The following is a 16,468-nucleotide window of genomic DNA, read 5'->3' on the forward strand; positions in this document are numbered from 1 at the left end:
AAAAAGATTGTAAGTTCTCCAGTTCATTTTATGAACCCAGAATATCTCAAATACCAAAGCCAATGAAGGAATACAACAACAACAATGACAAAGTGTGGGCCAATTTAATCTCTGACTATAAAAGCTACATGTTTAAATAATATATTAGGGAATATAGTAGAGGAATGAACCAAAAGACTAATCTACTATGACAAAACAGCCTTCAGTAGAGGAGTGAAAATGCAGTTCAATTCCAGGAAGTCTATCTACATATTGATTACATTAAAAATTAAAGGGGAAAAACTCAACTATTATCAATAGGTGGTGAAAAGACATTAGATAAAGGTCAAGCAACCAGTGCCAAGGGAAACTTGAAGCAAAACAGGAACAGAAAGAAATTACTTATGTAATAAAGAAAAGCCCAATAACAAATCTTAAATGGCAAAAATTAAATATTTCACTTAAAGTCAGGAATGCGACAGGCATCACTATAATCACTTGTATTGGTGATTCTAGCAAATGTAAATAAAATAACAGGTATAAATAACAGAAAAAGAGATAAAGTTCCAGATGCTGATGATAATCTGCTTTCTTAGAAATCCCAAGAGATTCTCATGAAAACAACAAGAGAATTTGCTGTGTTGGATTAATAAAAAATAAATTACAGAAATAACCCATCTCTCTCTATTCAAGCAAAATCTCATAGAAAAGGAAATGGGAAGAATATTTCACTTGGAAGACAAATGCCAAAAAAATAATTTGGTAAGAAAAGTGCAGAACATATTTGAAAAAATTATAAAAATATTCTTGGGAAATGTGAGATAAAATAGAAACAAATGAAGAAGTCTATTTTGTTGGATGGAATGACTTACTGTTGTCAACATGTTAATTCTCCAAAAGTTAATACATAAATTTAATGCTGTTCTAATTAGTCTCTTTTTTTTCTTGTGTGGAATACCATGTAATAATTGATTGCAGCCTTAAGTTCCAACTATTTGCATACAATAGTAATTGTGAATGAGTATAATCTTTAACTTGAGGATTTCTGAAGACTTTTCAGAATGATCAAAAGAATACTGAAAAAGGCAGTCACAACTTAATAAATACACTTCTGTATAATAAATGTGAATACTAGTCTCCCATTTCCTTTTCAACAAGTGATGGGGTTAAAGGGTTAAAACCTAGGAGACCTGCTGTTTGTGAGCCCAATGCTGCTTGTCTTGTATGGTGTGGTCAAACTGGTCAAATGGTTGTGCTTAGTAAGAATATAGATTCCAAAGTCTCACCCAAGAGTTCCTGGAATCAGAATCTGTAGCAAGAATTTAGAAATCACTGGCCAACTATGCTGCAATGATCACTTCTTGTTTCAAGGTTTCTTTTCTGAACACAGAAACCTAGAAAAGGGTACCCAATGTTTCCATTGGGCGGACTCTCATTTAAATCCTCTTTGAGAAGTGACTCATTTCCTTTTAAGAGTGAGAGTTGAAAATAGATTTTAAAAAACAGATACAAAATAGATTTTCTATTGTAGAGAAAAATACAATGTACACCTTGCTTTCTGTGTAGCAGGAGGCAGTAAAGTTATGTGGAGAGTAATGTCGTGTATTGGTTTGGGTTTGAAATCCAGCTTTGCCACTTTCTAGCTGTGTTACCCTTGACAAATTGTTTGTTGTAATTCTCAGTTTCTTCACCTATAAAATGAGGATGAAAATAGTACTTCCACATAATAATAGTACTTACCTCAGAAGTACTATGATTTAAAAAAGTGATAGCTAAAAGCAAACAGAAAAAACCCTATTAAATATTCTCAGTAAGAGCACCTTGGGTTGTTAATGTCACCACACGCCTTAGTATGTGGCCAACACATAGTAGGTACTTAATATTCTTTCTTTTTTTTTAAACAGTAATCCACAGTGAGAAGTACATTTTATTGATTTCAGTACATATGTGTACTGAACACAGGACTTGAACTCACAACCCTGAGATCATGACCTGAGCCAAAATCAAGAGTCTGATACTTAACTGACTGAGCCACCTAGGCACCCCAGGTATTTAATACTCTTGAAGTTCAACACGGTGTGGCTCACACTGTAGTTTTACCTATTTTCTTTCTCTCTATCTCTCTTATTCATATCATTTTAAAAGTAATATTATTTTAATGTCCCCAGGTCATGCTGGTTTTGTGGATACAAATAAATTCACTTTAATACTGTAGCCTAAATAAGGTTTAATAATTATCTAAGTTTAACAATCACCATCCCCCACCCAACCTCCCTCATTTATTACGGGAAATCCTCAGCTGGGTCTCCCAGGTGCTCAGGAACAATTCTACTAATGCTCTACTGCTCTGGGCTCCCAGTCAAGTTATCTTGACCATGTATCGGCTGCCAATGCTCTTTATGAGAATATGCCTTCACTGGCAGAGCCCTTCCTTATTGGTGGCAAGGTTGCATGAAGTCTATGGCAGATTGAGTGAGAGAAGAGCCCTCTCCCCTAGCTCTGTGTCACTAGGGTCCAAAATAGTACTTCTTATACCTGAAATCACACAAAGTCATTTGTGAAAATAATTCCTCAGTTGCTGGCCTTCACTTCTTTCCCCAATGGGTTCAAAAGCATTTGAAGACTCTGTGGGAGAGGAGGAAATGCAGGCAGCCCACTATTCCCTTTATTCCTTTTGACAGTTTCTCAAGGGCACCGCACAAAATATCCCCTTCCTTCTTCATTCAGAAACATATGAAGGAAGTTCAACTTGTACATACAGATGGCAGGAGATGTCACTGGTAACCAGGTTCTAAATTCCAGTTTGGTGTCAAGTAAACCACCTGAGACCTTACGCTTCCTTCTTATACCCCTGTCAATCAAAGAGAGAATACTAATTCGAAAGGCATTTTTCTACTCCAGTTCTATTCCTTTTTTGTCTCCCTTGAAAGTGAAACAACAGCATGTAGAGAGAAGAATCACACATTTCTGAGGCTGAGGCCATCCCAGCCCTGAGTCACAGCTGCCTGGCCTCACGAGGGATCTATACCCCAGCTCCTCAGCAACATGGAGCTCTAGGGATTTCTGTTTTGATGGTACTGATGTGTGAACATTTACAATAACAGTTAACATAGTAACAATGGCACAACGTGGGGTAACCATTTAATTTTATTCCTTATTTCTCAAAAAGTTTCCTTAACATGATGTGAGAGTTATTAATGCCCTGTTACTTTAAATTCAGGTAAAGTGTATGAGGACCCATGACATTAAGTCCATTTAAAAACTCTTGCTCCTTTCTGGGAAGAATAATAGTGAAAAGTGTAATATAGAATCATAGTTTAAGGGTAGTATAAAGCACAATATAGGGTAAATGATGATGTAAAAAAGATTAAAAGGTAGTGGAGAATTCCTCTTCACCCTCACGTTGCTAACCATGCATTTTTTTTTTTTAAATTGATGTTTCCAGGTTAATTCTGGGTGAAATACAGCCTCCTCTTTCAGATCCTTACTTCTAACCTCAGGGTGACATCCACGTTAGATATTTAAATGTCCCTTTCTCCACCATGAAACCTAGTGTTCACAAAGGAAGGATAAATTAACTCACATTCAAGGGCCAGTCTTGGATGTGATAAGGCTTTAGTGTATGTTTCCTGGAGCATTCTAGTGGAAAGGCACTAGTCAAAAACTCCAGATCGCAATGCTTGTTCTGGCACTCATTAACTATGAGATGTGAACCCAGCATAACAAACTTTCTGAGCCCAGTCTATTTTAAAAATAGCAGCGATATCACCAATTTTACAGGAGTTTTTAGAATAAATGAAGGAATAAAACTGGAAACACTCTCAGTGCAGTCCATAGTAGGTGCTCAATTTATGTTAAAAATTATGTTAACTCAAAAAAGGACAAAACCTTAATTCAGAGTAAATGGCTTTTAACTGTGGAAGGGCTTTTTTTTTTTTTAAACTGAGGTATTTGTAAGGTCTTTTTTTTTTTTGTCCCCTTAAATTGAATTTTAAAGGTAGTTGTCAGCTCTGCTCTTTTCTTTCTTTTTATAAGGAAAACTATATACTTGTCTCCATCTTCACCATGGTCTGAAATGAACTTGCTTAAGCCTGGTTGTGAAAGGGGCAGGGACCACACAAGTGCTTTCACAAAAGTGTAAGGAATGTCATGGCGGGAACTTCTCTTTCCAGTTCTATAAAAGTTAATTTCATATAAGGATATGATTTCCTCCCCACCCCCAAGGCACTAATCTTTAAAATGGTGAACAGTGAACCTGAAATATTTTTGAATTTCTTTAATAATCTTTTATAGAACTGTTAGAAGGGTTTCCTAAATGTACATTTTCCAACTGCAGTGGTTCAACATTTGTGGAGCAATAACTATGTGATTCAAAACCGTCCCTTATTTTCCTGTATCTACAGAGCACCTATAGGATGGGGGCCCACTTAATTTTATTTTCTAACTTTCAGGCTGGGCGTAAATACCTTTTAATTCTTTGCTCCACAAAGATGCTTGGGTAAAAGATCTGAGGAGCCCCTGCAAGGACTCAGATGCCCTCCTCTATTTTGTAGTAAGACGTCTAGAGTAAGATATGCACCAGAAACTGGCGCCGTAGGGCCCCACTGTGGAGCGGGAAGAGGTGGCACGAAAGCAGGGCTCCGGCCAGCGCCCTTTCGCATCTCCCCGGGAGGGGACACCGCCCAGGCGCACCCGTTGCTAGGTCTTCTGTTTGCCGCGTTCTAAAGGAGCCCTGAGCGGAACCAAGGCAAACCCGGAGGGGGGGGTGCCTGGAAAAGCTAAGGAATTGTGTGCAGTCAACAGCCAGGGAGAGCAGCTGCTCCTCTGTTGATCCCTTCTGCCCCCAAGCCCTCCCGGCGCTGCTGGGAAGCGGAGGATTCCCCTCGTTCTTGGTTCCTCCCAACCGTCGCCGGTCCTCAGCGCCCTCCACGTCCGCCCCGCTCCGCACGTCGCGCACCCCCGGTCGCAGCCCACGAATGGTCTGGCCCTCGGTAGCCGCCACCCCCTTCGGCAGCGACAGCTGCTCCAGCTGCTCCGGGTGGAGCGCCCGAGCCCCGAGCCGTGGCTGCTTAGGGCGGCGGGCGGGCGGAGGGGAGCATTGGACCACCAGCGCAGGCTGCCGGGCCCGGGAGCAACCGCCTGCGGGAAACCGGGAAGCGGAGGGGCGGCAGAGGGACCGCCTGCAGTGGGCAGGAGAGGACAGGGGCTGGGCTTCCCTCACGCCGGTAAGTACCTGCTGCTCCGATCCTCCCCGACCCCCTTTCACTGCCCCCACACCCCGAGGTATCGGCCCCCACCAGGGACGGTCATTGCTCTAGGGACACTGGCTCCCACGGGAGCAGCGGGACCGGGACCTGCTACTGTTAGGACTAATGATTCAGCACCATTCGTGCCCCGAGAGAGATTTGGGCAGAGTGGGGGAGGGTGTGGGGGGAGGGAGGACGAGGTCCGTTGCTGTGCTCTTACCTCAGTTTCTAGGCTTCAGAGGTACCATCCAGGCGGGCGGGGTCGGGTAGGGTGAACCAGGAGGCTCCCTGCTGGCTTGTTCCGTAATTCCGTTCTTTTCCCAGAGCATGGTACAAACCTCGGTGAGTGTGCGGTGCAGTCTTTAAAGTGTGTCAGATTAGTGTCTTTTTACCACATGCGAGTGAAGTATGGGGCCCTCGTCTATACCTGTCAGTTTCTTTACTTCTTGCTCAATTGGATACCTAATTTAAGCAATCGTCCACTCAGTTTTTCATTGCATAGCATTCCCCCACTAATGTGTGAAATAGATACTGTGTCCAAGTTGTCTTGTGTTCAGAGTCGGTTGCTTGGTCTTGGTATAGGAAGAAAAGATTTAAGGGGGATAGGAAATAATACTTCCAGAGTCTAGTCACTTATTTTAGATATATTATTTCATTAAATCATAACAACAACCCAGAACCAAAGGTGGAACATGAGGAGCCTGGAAGTTAAATTACATGCTCAAGGTCACAGAACAGGAATTTGAATACAAGTTTCCATGACTCCAAAGCCCATGGATCTTCCACTGTATTACAGAGTTAGTTGTGTGTCCAAGTGTAAGTGTACATACAGATGGCCCGTTCGGTATTAAACATAAAATTAATTTTCATAAGAGTGATCGCAAACAATAGCAACAACCTGTAAACTTACTGTGTATGGAATTATTGTTCTTTTAGTAAGAAAGGGCTTCGAGTTAAAAAAATTTTCTTAGAAAGCACATGCCAAAAAATAATATCTGGACAACACTGCAAAGGAGAGCTAGGTCATAGCAGGAGATGTTTGACACATTTTTGGCAGTGATACATGGTGGATGCTCAAATGTTGGAAAAATCAATTAGGAAAGTAAAACAAAACAAAACAAAACACCTGGAAATCTTTTTTTTTTTTTTTAAACTTAATGGAAACATTTGCAATAAGACCAGTCATCTAGTTCATGGGGTGTGTGACTGAACTGTTTTTGTGGGGTGTGTCATCCCATGATAGGGTGACAGATAAACCCAGACTGATAATGTTATTTGATTCATTTTCATAGTAGGTGGTAACTCCATTTTACAGACTAAGGAACTGAAATAGAGAGAAGGTTCAAGGTCATATGGCTAGTAAGTAGTGGAATTTGGACAAGCGTTGACTTACAAAAAATATGTGTGTTGTGCAAAATGTAGTTCTGTATAGTGGGAAACTGCATTGATTTGTTTTTGCTCTGCCCTTCAGAGTCAACAATTATATTGACCTGTGTGTTCTTTCTGAAAAAATAACGGATGCTGGGTTTTTCTTTGTCTGTTGCTTGGCCATTTGATTTGCTTTCATTTATGATTTATGCATTCTCTCTTAAGATGTGAAACTCTTGTTGCTGTCTCCGGAGTCAGGTTGCTATAGTACATATGCTCATTATCTCTAAGTACTGGAATAGTACTTGATGGCAGATAGGAACATAATCATCTTAGTCTGTTATTTCTAAAATATTGAACTATTTACATTGGAGAATTATTAATGAGGATATTGAGAGGCTAAAGCTCATGGCCTAAATAAGGCCATAAAACAAATTTATGTATGTTGTTCACACAGGACTATAAGAGAGGTAGGATCATGTGATGACTTAAATTTGATTTCTAGGAGGTCATTTCTTTTTGTTCTTTATATGGCTGTAGACTATATCCTGAACCTTGGTGAGGCAACTTGCAGTCCAGTCTGTTTAACTACACGGAGGATGGCAGAATTGGTATGAATAAATAAGAAAAACTACGATCCCACTTCTATTTAAAAAAAAAAGAAAAGTGCACATCCTAGTGATAGTGGGAACATTTTAAAACAGAGGCAACACACATTTTATTTAGATAACATCACCAAGTATGAATATAATACCAACCCGGTTTTAGCACTGCATCTTTGCTCACTCTTCTCTCTCTCTTTCTGTATATATGTATGTATTTGTTGAATGACTGCTGTCTGCAGACCATTCAAATTCTTGACTTCAAGAAGCTTAAAGTCTAGCTGGAGAGGTATTTACTTACACATGAGTAATTAAGAAAGTAATTAGAATTGGCCTAATACAGGAAAAGGTGGTGCTATAAATGCTATATCAACATCCTAGGAAGGAGAAATGGTAGAGGCTGGTTTCATAAGAGAATGAGGAAACTCCTCATGGATGGAAGTGAATTAAATCACTCTGCCAGATGGGAAGGATTTGAATAGGAAAAGACAAAGCCAGACAAGGAGGTTCAGCTAAGTGCTCATATACTGTTTGAAGAAACAGTGACAAATTGTGAAGAACCTTGCTTATCAGGCAGTGGAATCTGCTCCTCGTCTGGTAGTCATAGGGTACTAGTAGTATAGGTTACTAAGCAGGCCGAGTTTCTCTTCACCTGGTCTTGCTCACATTCTACATATTCCTTGTTCTAAGTGTCCTTCCAGAAAATGCTATAGTTCCTGGGTACTTAGATTAAAAGGATTGTCAACTGAACCCAGAAGGAGTTTTCTATGAAAGTAACATTTTTCCTCTTTCAAAGAAGCTTGCCTTTTTAAAAGCCTTCCCTTTCCATTATAGAATTATGAACAATTTGGAAACTATAAGAATATAAAAAGGAAAAAAAATCACCATACTTGTACTAACTAAGGACAACCACTATTAATATTTTGATGTGATTTTGATATTTTCTTCCACTCTTTTTTCTGCACATAGTTTTAATCATGATATATATATTACTTTTTAAAATGTTTTTACTTTAAATTTTAAAACATTAGTTTTCATTTAGTTACAACTGGAAAGTGAACTTTTAAAATATCTACATAATTTTCCATTAGGTAGATGTATGATAATTTCTTAACCATTCCTCAGTGTTGCTATATTTTTGATGATAATAACTAATGCTGTGATGAACATCTTTGTTCATAAACTTTTTTCTTTATTTTGGAAATTGGTTTCTTACTACAGAGCCTCAGAAATGAAATTTCTGGGTTAAAAAGCATGAAATCTTAGTTCAGTTTTTTTTTTAAATTGAGATATAATTGACATATAACATTATATTAGTTTCAGGTGTAACATAATGATTTAATATTTATATATATTGCAAATGATCGCCACACTAAGTCTAGTTAATATCCATCACCACACAGTTACAATTATTTTTTCTAATGATGTGTAATTTGACTATTTTATGCAAGAAACTCTACTGGATTCTGCATGTTCTCTGGACATTACAAATTAATTATAAGATATTGGCATATTATTAATTACTAACACTCCCTCCTATTTGTGGTTCCTCAGATTACACTTTTTCACACAATCTCCTCTTTTTGATTAGAAAAACTATTTAAATCATGGCTACTGGGCAAAATAGATGAAGGGGATTAAGAGGTACAGACTTCCAGTTATAAAATAAATAAGGCATGGGGATGAAAAGTACAACATAGAGAATATAGTCAATATTATAATGACTTTGTATGGTGCAGATGGTAACTACACTTATTTGGTGTAGTGGTGAGCATTGCATAACGGATAGCATTGTCAAATCACTGTGTTTTACACCTGAAATTAATGTAATGTTGTATGTCAACTGTACTTCAATTAAAAAAAATCACGGGCAGTAGGAGGAAGGCAGACAATTGGGGCCTGAGGAGAGAAGATGTAAATGAAGCTGGAGAGCATGTTTGGTGAGAGTTGGCAAGATTTTATAGTCAGAGAAGGGAATATATGATGGACAACGTTCTGGTTTTAGCATTGTATTTGTGGACCTCAATTTCCTCCCCTCCATCCTCCCTTCAGGTGTCTACCCCCACCCTTATCTCTTTCTAATTTCAACTTCTTCCGCCCTCCTGTATCAGATTCCTAGGTCTCCAGCTTTAGTATCCTGGCAATGCAAAGTATATGAACTTACTCATGCACTCTAATTTAGAGACTCTACATAGGTGAGGGTGGGAATTTCAGACCTCCTTCCAGTTCTTAGCAGAAGCCCTGGTCACAAGGTACAAGAGAGTGTGGTGGACATTGACGGCTTCTGCCCCCCCTCCCTTGTGCATTACTAGAGACAGCTTCTGAGAACAGTGGCCATTGAGAGAGACAGAACATTCCCAGCATTTCCCCTGAGCAATCAGATGCTTCCTTCCCCTTGTTTCCAGTAACCCTCCACCTTCCCCTTGTTTCCAGTAATCCTCCACTAACGTAAATTCCCCTCAAGGAGGAGAGAGGCTATGCCTCCCTTACCCTGCCAGTTGTAGGGAGGAGTGACGCTACCTCTTTGCTTTGGCTGAGTTTCTTATTCCCCCAGTCTCTCACCTGTGCTTCCTCTGGGTCCCATCCCCATCCTACTTGGAATTTCAGAAGCCATTGAGGCAGGAAGGCCATTAAGTGTCTCAGGACCAGCAGCAGAAGGGGAGTCACTGGGATATGAACGTGTCTTGAGGGCACAAGTAGGGAGCATAGGCAGGTTTTTATAATGTGCCATTAGTCTTGGGAGACCTGAAAGAATGTGAAAACTGAAGCATCAACTTTACAAATCCAAAGTAGCCCCCGCTTTTTAGGACCTGACAGATGATTTCTGGTGGAAGCTGGACATTGAGGAAGAATTTGTCCTGTGCTTAGTTGAGACCTATTATTTAAAACAGTTTCCTTAAGCTCTTAGAAAGTGGTAAATTTATTTCCATTAGTCTTAGGCATTATCTGTCAAAGTTGAACTGGGCCTAGCCAACAATTTCCCTAGGGTTAACTTAAAGATAAAAAACAAGTTTAAATAGGCTTGCCTATTTTTCTCCACTACCCTTATTTCTGTTAATTCCCATTTGACATTGATTCGTTTACACACTCCTGCCCATAGTACATATAGTAGTTGACAAAGCCAAGGTGTTGGGATTGTTTGGGCTCTGGGAAGGTGAGTGATAAAGCTGTTTTACTCTTTTTTTCCTTAACTTTTCACTTGCAAGTGACTAGTTGGCCTATGTTCCTTTGCCTCGTTTGAAGGTTTAGAGTTAGGTGGTCAAAGTGACCACTGGGTCTTCTCCGAGTCTGACCCAAAGGTCTGAGAATACCTTACTTTTGAAATTGATGATATTCTTGGTTCACTGGGTACGCTGAAACATCCACATTGTTTGATTTTTTAAAAATTGTGTTGTGGCTCTTGAGTTTCCAAGCTCTATATTATTTTGTTCTTCTGCTTAGCCATGTGAAATAGAACATTATGTTTGATAAAGGATTATTTTGAGCATTTCTATCTCTTTTACCCACTACTTTGCAAAGTCTGGCCTGTGTCAGATCTAATTCAACACGATGGTATTAGCTTATTTTTAAATAAATTCTCCTTTCTCCTCCATTGGTGTATTTTCATGAAATGGACTTTTTAAAGTAAATTGAGCATTCATAGATTTGGAAGATGGATCAGCAGTAATCCAGACAGCAGCTTCAAGATTATTTTGAGGCTTTTTGTTGGATTAGAATTTTAGAGCTGCTTAGGTATACCTCTCTTTTAAGGTAGTATCCTCTTTCTTTTGTGAGAGAAGTGACCCCACTTAAAACTTGTTTGTGTAAAATCTGCTTTAATTGATGTAGTCCTAATACTAGGTTTGACTGGTTTTATTATATGGATGGCCATACGTGTGGAGTATTGGTAGGAGAAGTTAGCAACTATGGATTTAATTTGATGGGAAAATTTTCACGTGTAATTTTGTTGTTATTATTTAAACTATTTTTTCAAGGTACTTAATAAAATCTGTAACCATGTGTGATACTTATAGTGATTGCTTAAAAAATCAGGACAATAATTTTAGCACACAACTCGATTTATATTTAGAATCAGTCAGTCTGCAGTTACCCAACAAATATGAGCTAGCTACTTTATGGAGAGGAACGATAGAAATTGGATACTTTCTATAATCAGCTTAATTTACATGAAACCAAATGGGGGCATTTTCATTTAGCTTTAGGTTTGATCACATGCAAAATGATAATATTTAGTTACTTAGCATGTCTCAATCTAGAATATTAAATATTGTTTCTTCAGTTCAACAATGTAAAAAATCAAGTAAGGGAGAGAAAAAAAACAGGTGTAATTTGCATGCACAATCGTAGTAGGATTAAAATTTGATCTACAGCTGCCCCTTTAGCTACTAATTTTGAAAATAGATGCTAGTATTTACTATTATATGTAAACAAAAGGATGATTTTTATTCATTTAATGGATAGTTTTAATGATTTTACTTCTTTTTTTTTTTTAAAAGATTTTATTTATTTATTTGACAGAGACAGCCAGCGAGAGAGGGAACACAAGCAGGGGGAGTGGGAGAGGAAGAAGCAGACTCCTAGTGGAGGAGCCTGATGTGGGGCTCCATCCCAGAATGCTGGGATCACGCCCTGAGCTGAAGGCAGACGCTTAATGACTGTGCCACCCAGGCGCCCCTAATGATTTTACTTCTTTTAGGATATTTGAGGAAAAAATAACTTGTCAAATTCATTGACTATTTATTTATTCATTCATTCATTTATTTATTTATTTAATTTATTTATATTTTTTAGTAGGCTCCACACTGGGTGTGGAGCCCAATGCAGGGCTTGAACTCATGACACTGAGATCAAGACTTGAGTTGAGATCAAGAGTCGGAAGCTTAACCAACTAAGCTGCTCAGGTGCCCCCATTGAATACTCTTTAAAATCTCTGACATGTACATTTAGTCTACATCAGTGTCTCCCTTGGTCAGCACACACATTTCAACCCATTATTTTTGGAAAATCGAAACAAGTTATTTCTGCAACTTGCTACAAAAATTAAAGGAAAGTAGACATCTTAAATATTAAGGAAAGTTTGAAAGGGGGGTGATCAGTGCTTCTTAAAATCAAGTGGACTCTTTGTATGTGGAAAAGCATTTTCACTTGTCAAAAATCAGTGCCAAATGAGTATTTCAGGAAGAAAGAAAAGTTTACTGCTCCATATGTGAGGGGGCTGTCATTTCAGAATAGGAGGCATTTTCTCTTTTAAAAATTTATCTTGGGCATAGAATATGTAATAGCTATTTTCATCCTTAACTAAGGAATTAAAAGTTAAATGTGTTCCTCATTGGTTATAGTATAGCATATTTACTTCAATAACATGCTTGAGAATGTATCTGTGAATTTTGTTTTTAGAACCCATAAGGAACCAGAATAAATATGAATATGAAGTAAGGTTCCTAAAGTGTAGCTTCTTCTTCTTCTTCTTCTTCTTTTTTTTTTTTTAAAGATTTTATTTATTTGTCAGAGAGAGAGAGAGAGAGAGTACAAGCAGAGGAAGCAGGGGGAGTGGCAGACAGAGAAGCAGGCTCCGCGCGGAGCAAGGAGTCTCCATGTGGGACTGGATCCTAGGACCCTGCGATCATGACCTGGGCCAAAGGCAGATGCTTAACTGACTGAGCCACCCAGGCATCCCTAAAATGTAGCTTCTACTGAGAATAAAATTAAGCAAATATACTTAGCAATATCTATGAATATGTATATTTAGATCTCCAATTACCTAATGGTCCAGTAGTTTTCCTGTCTTTGATAGAACTGAACATATTATGATATTATGAAAGTGATTATCATGCTTTCTAGAAGAAAAAAGTAATAACTTTTTCAGAGTAGTATGAAAATATTGTGATTTATGTATTTATTTGGGTGATTTCTGACATTTTGTAGGCATTCCACAAATGCAACTTTTTCTTCCACTTAATATTTAGTATTAGTTTTATATAATTTCTTATTGTGATAAAAAACACATGACATAAAATTTACCATGTTAACCATTTTTAAGTACAGTTGATAGTGTTAAATATATTTACATTGTTGTGAAATAGATCTTCAGAACTTTCTCATCTTACAAAGCTGAAATTCTTTACTCATTAAACAACTTTCCTTTCCCCCTCCCCAAACCCCTGGTAACCACCATTTTATTTTCTGTTTCTATGAATTTTACTACTTTAGGTACTTCATACAAATGAAATCATATAGTATTTGTCTTTTTGTGATTGATTTATTTCACTGAATGTAATGTCCTAAAGGTTCATCCATTTTGTAGTATATGTGAGGATCACCTTCTGTTTTAAAGCTTAATGTTCCATTGTATATGTAGACCACATTTTGTTTATCCATTCATCTGTCAGTGGGCATTTGGGGTTGCTTTCACCTCTTTGCTACTGAAAATAGTGCTGCTATGAACATAGGTGTGTAAATATCTCTCTGAGATCCTTCTTTCAATTCTTTTAGATGTATATCCAGAAGTGAGATTACTGGATCACATGGTAGTTCTATTTTTAATTTTTTGAGAAACTTTCATACCGTTTTCTATAGTGGTTGCACTATTTTACATTCCCAACAGTGTGTAAGTGTTCTAATTTTGCCACACCCTCATCAACACCGGTTATTGATTGATTGATTGATCTGTTGTAGTCATCCTAAGGGGTATGAGGTGATATCTCATTGTGGTTTTGATTTGCATTTCTCTGATGATTAGTGCTATTGAGCATCTTTTCATGTGCCTGTTGGCTGTTTGTATATCATCTTTGGAGAAATGTCTACTTAGGTTCTTGGCCTATTTTAAAAATCTGGTTGTTGGATTTTTTTTGTTTTTGAGTTGTTGGAGTTCTTTGTATATTCTGGATATTAACCTCTTATCAGATATATGATATTCTCCTGCTCCATAGGTTGCCTTTGCACTCTACTGATTGTGTCCTTTGATGTACCAAAAAAAAAATTGTTTAATATAGTCCCATTTTTCTATTTTTGCTTTTGTTGTCTATGTAACATTGGTTACTTTTGGCATTTTAAAAACGTATTGACAGAATTGTTTCAAGTTGCTGTTTATTAATTCTTTCCCACTTTATTCTTTAAAGTCCATATGATTATTTTTGAGACTATGTAATTATGATGACTAGTATAATTATTTAACAAATTAAACTGAATTTTGAAAGAAATTTTTTTTGGGGGGAGTCACTTTTTAAAATGTCCAGTGTAGGAATTTACTTGCTATAATTTACCCATATGTTAATAGGAATTGTGTTAAACCTATACATAGGGGCGCCTGGGTGGCACAGTGGTTAAGCATCTGCCTTCGGCTCAGGGCGTGATCCTGGCATTATGGGATGGAGCCCCACATCAGGCTCCTCCGCTGGGAGCCTGCTTCTTCCTCTCCCACTCCCCTGCTTGTGTTCCCTCTCTCGCTGGCTGTCTCTATCTCTGTCAAATAAATAAATAAAATCTTAAAAAAAAAAAACTATACATAAATTTAGGGAGAATTGACATCTTTACTATGTTCATTTTTACAGTCTGTAAACATGGAATGTCTTCAGGATTTAGGTCTTCCTTGATTTCTTTTATTAGCAATTTATAATTTTCATTATACAGATATTACCCGTGTTTTGTTAGATTTTTTTTTTTAAAGATTTTACCTATTTGTTTGTCAGAGAGAGAGAGAGCAAGCGAGCACAAATAGGGAGAGAGGCAGGCAGAGGGAGAAGCAGGCTCCCTGCTGAGCAAGGAGCCTGATGTGAGACTCAGTTCCAGGCACCTGGGATCAGGACCTGAACTAAAGGCAGATGCTTAGCTGTCTGAGCCACCTAAGCGTCCCTTTGTTAGAATTACACCTAATTATTTCATTTTGTTTGGAGCAACTGTAAATGACATTCATTTTAAATTTGTTTCCTTTTTTTTTTTTTTTTGGTCAATATATAGAAATGCAGTTGGTTTTTGTATATTGATCTTGTATACTGAAACCTTACTGAAGTCATATTTTGGATCTAGGACTGTCAATTCTTTGAGAATTTTTTTTTTCTTTATCATCTGCAGACCAAGACACTTTCTTTTTTTCCAGTCTGTTAAAATTAAAATGAATCTTTAATTGTTTTTCTTGCCTTATTGCAAGTGCTAGAAATTCTAGTATTGTGCCAAATAAGAATGGTGAGAGTGGACATCTTTGCCTTGTTTCTGATCTTAAAGGAAAATTATTCAGTCTTTTACTGTTAAGTATGATGTTGGCTGTAGGTTTTTTGTAGATGTTCTTTATTAGGTTGAGAAGATTCCCCTTCTGCTTCTAGTGTACTGAGACTTTTTATCCTGAATGGAGGTTGAATTACATCAAAATTCTTTTTTTTTGCATTAATTGATGTGGACATAATGATTTTTTCCTTAACCTCTTGATATGGTGAGTTACATTGATTAATTTTTGAATATTGAATGAACCTTGCACACATGAATAAATCCTTTTTGGTCATATAAACACATCACATACACACACACATATTGTTGCATTCAATTTGCTAAAATTTTGTTAAAGATTTTTGCATTTAACTTCATGAAGGATATTGGTTTGTAGTTTCCTTTCTGTTGTGCTTTCTTATTTGGTTCTGGTTGTTAGAATACTACCAGCCTCATGTGGTACTAAGAAATTACAATTTGTTGAATTTGGATGTTGTATCAAATTCAAATGTCCATAATTACCTGAGCAGGCTATTAAAATACTTTTTTTCCAACTACATAACTCTGTGCGGCCAATTTTTTTTTTCATGTACTTCCAACAAAAACAACTTCTCAAAATAAATGCAGAAGCAGATATGAGAATCTGTGCTCTATGAAGCAAGATGTTAAAGAGATTTTAAAAAGTACAAAGCACCACTCATTTTTTTTTTGGAAAAAATTACAGTTATTTAAAAATAAGATGTTTTTGTTAATACATAATGGTTTTCAACATTTATCAATTTTAGTTTCTAGTAGGGTAAATATTAATAGTTATAACCTACAAAAACTAAAAGTCAACAAAATTTAAAGAGTGTAGAGTTCCAACATCAAAAAAATTTGAGAATCACTACTAAGACAACCAAGACAAGAAGAAAAGTGAAACCAAAGTCATGGGCATGTGCATTTCACACTGGCATTGGTTTTACCAAGTTGTTCCATGTGCTTGTTTTCCTTTTTCTCCACTAATACTTTTATTTCACTAAAGATGCTTTTTCGTCCACGCTGACTCAGTGATATGTACTCCTTTCCCCTAGG

General features: G+C 37.5%; 1 protein-coding gene across 1 annotated transcript in view; it reads left to right on the plus strand.

Annotated features, from left to right (window-relative positions):
• Positions 1 to 5,071: 5,071 nt before the first annotated feature.
• Positions 5,072 to 16,468, plus strand: part of TTLL7 (tubulin tyrosine ligase like 7) — a 140,655-nt gene continuing 129,258 nt past the window's right edge. The window contains exon 1 of the mRNA XM_040627103.1: positions 5,072 to 5,204. The gene's annotated coding sequence lies outside the window, so the exon portion shown is untranslated. The remainder of the gene's footprint in view (positions 5,205 to 16,468) is intronic.

The sequence above is a fragment of the Ursus maritimus genome, unplaced genomic scaffold (genome assembly GCF_017311325.1).
Source record: "Ursus maritimus isolate PB19 unplaced genomic scaffold, ASM1731132v1 scaffold_12, whole genome shotgun sequence".
NCBI classification, from domain to species: domain Eukaryota; kingdom Metazoa; phylum Chordata; class Mammalia; order Carnivora; family Ursidae; genus Ursus; species Ursus maritimus.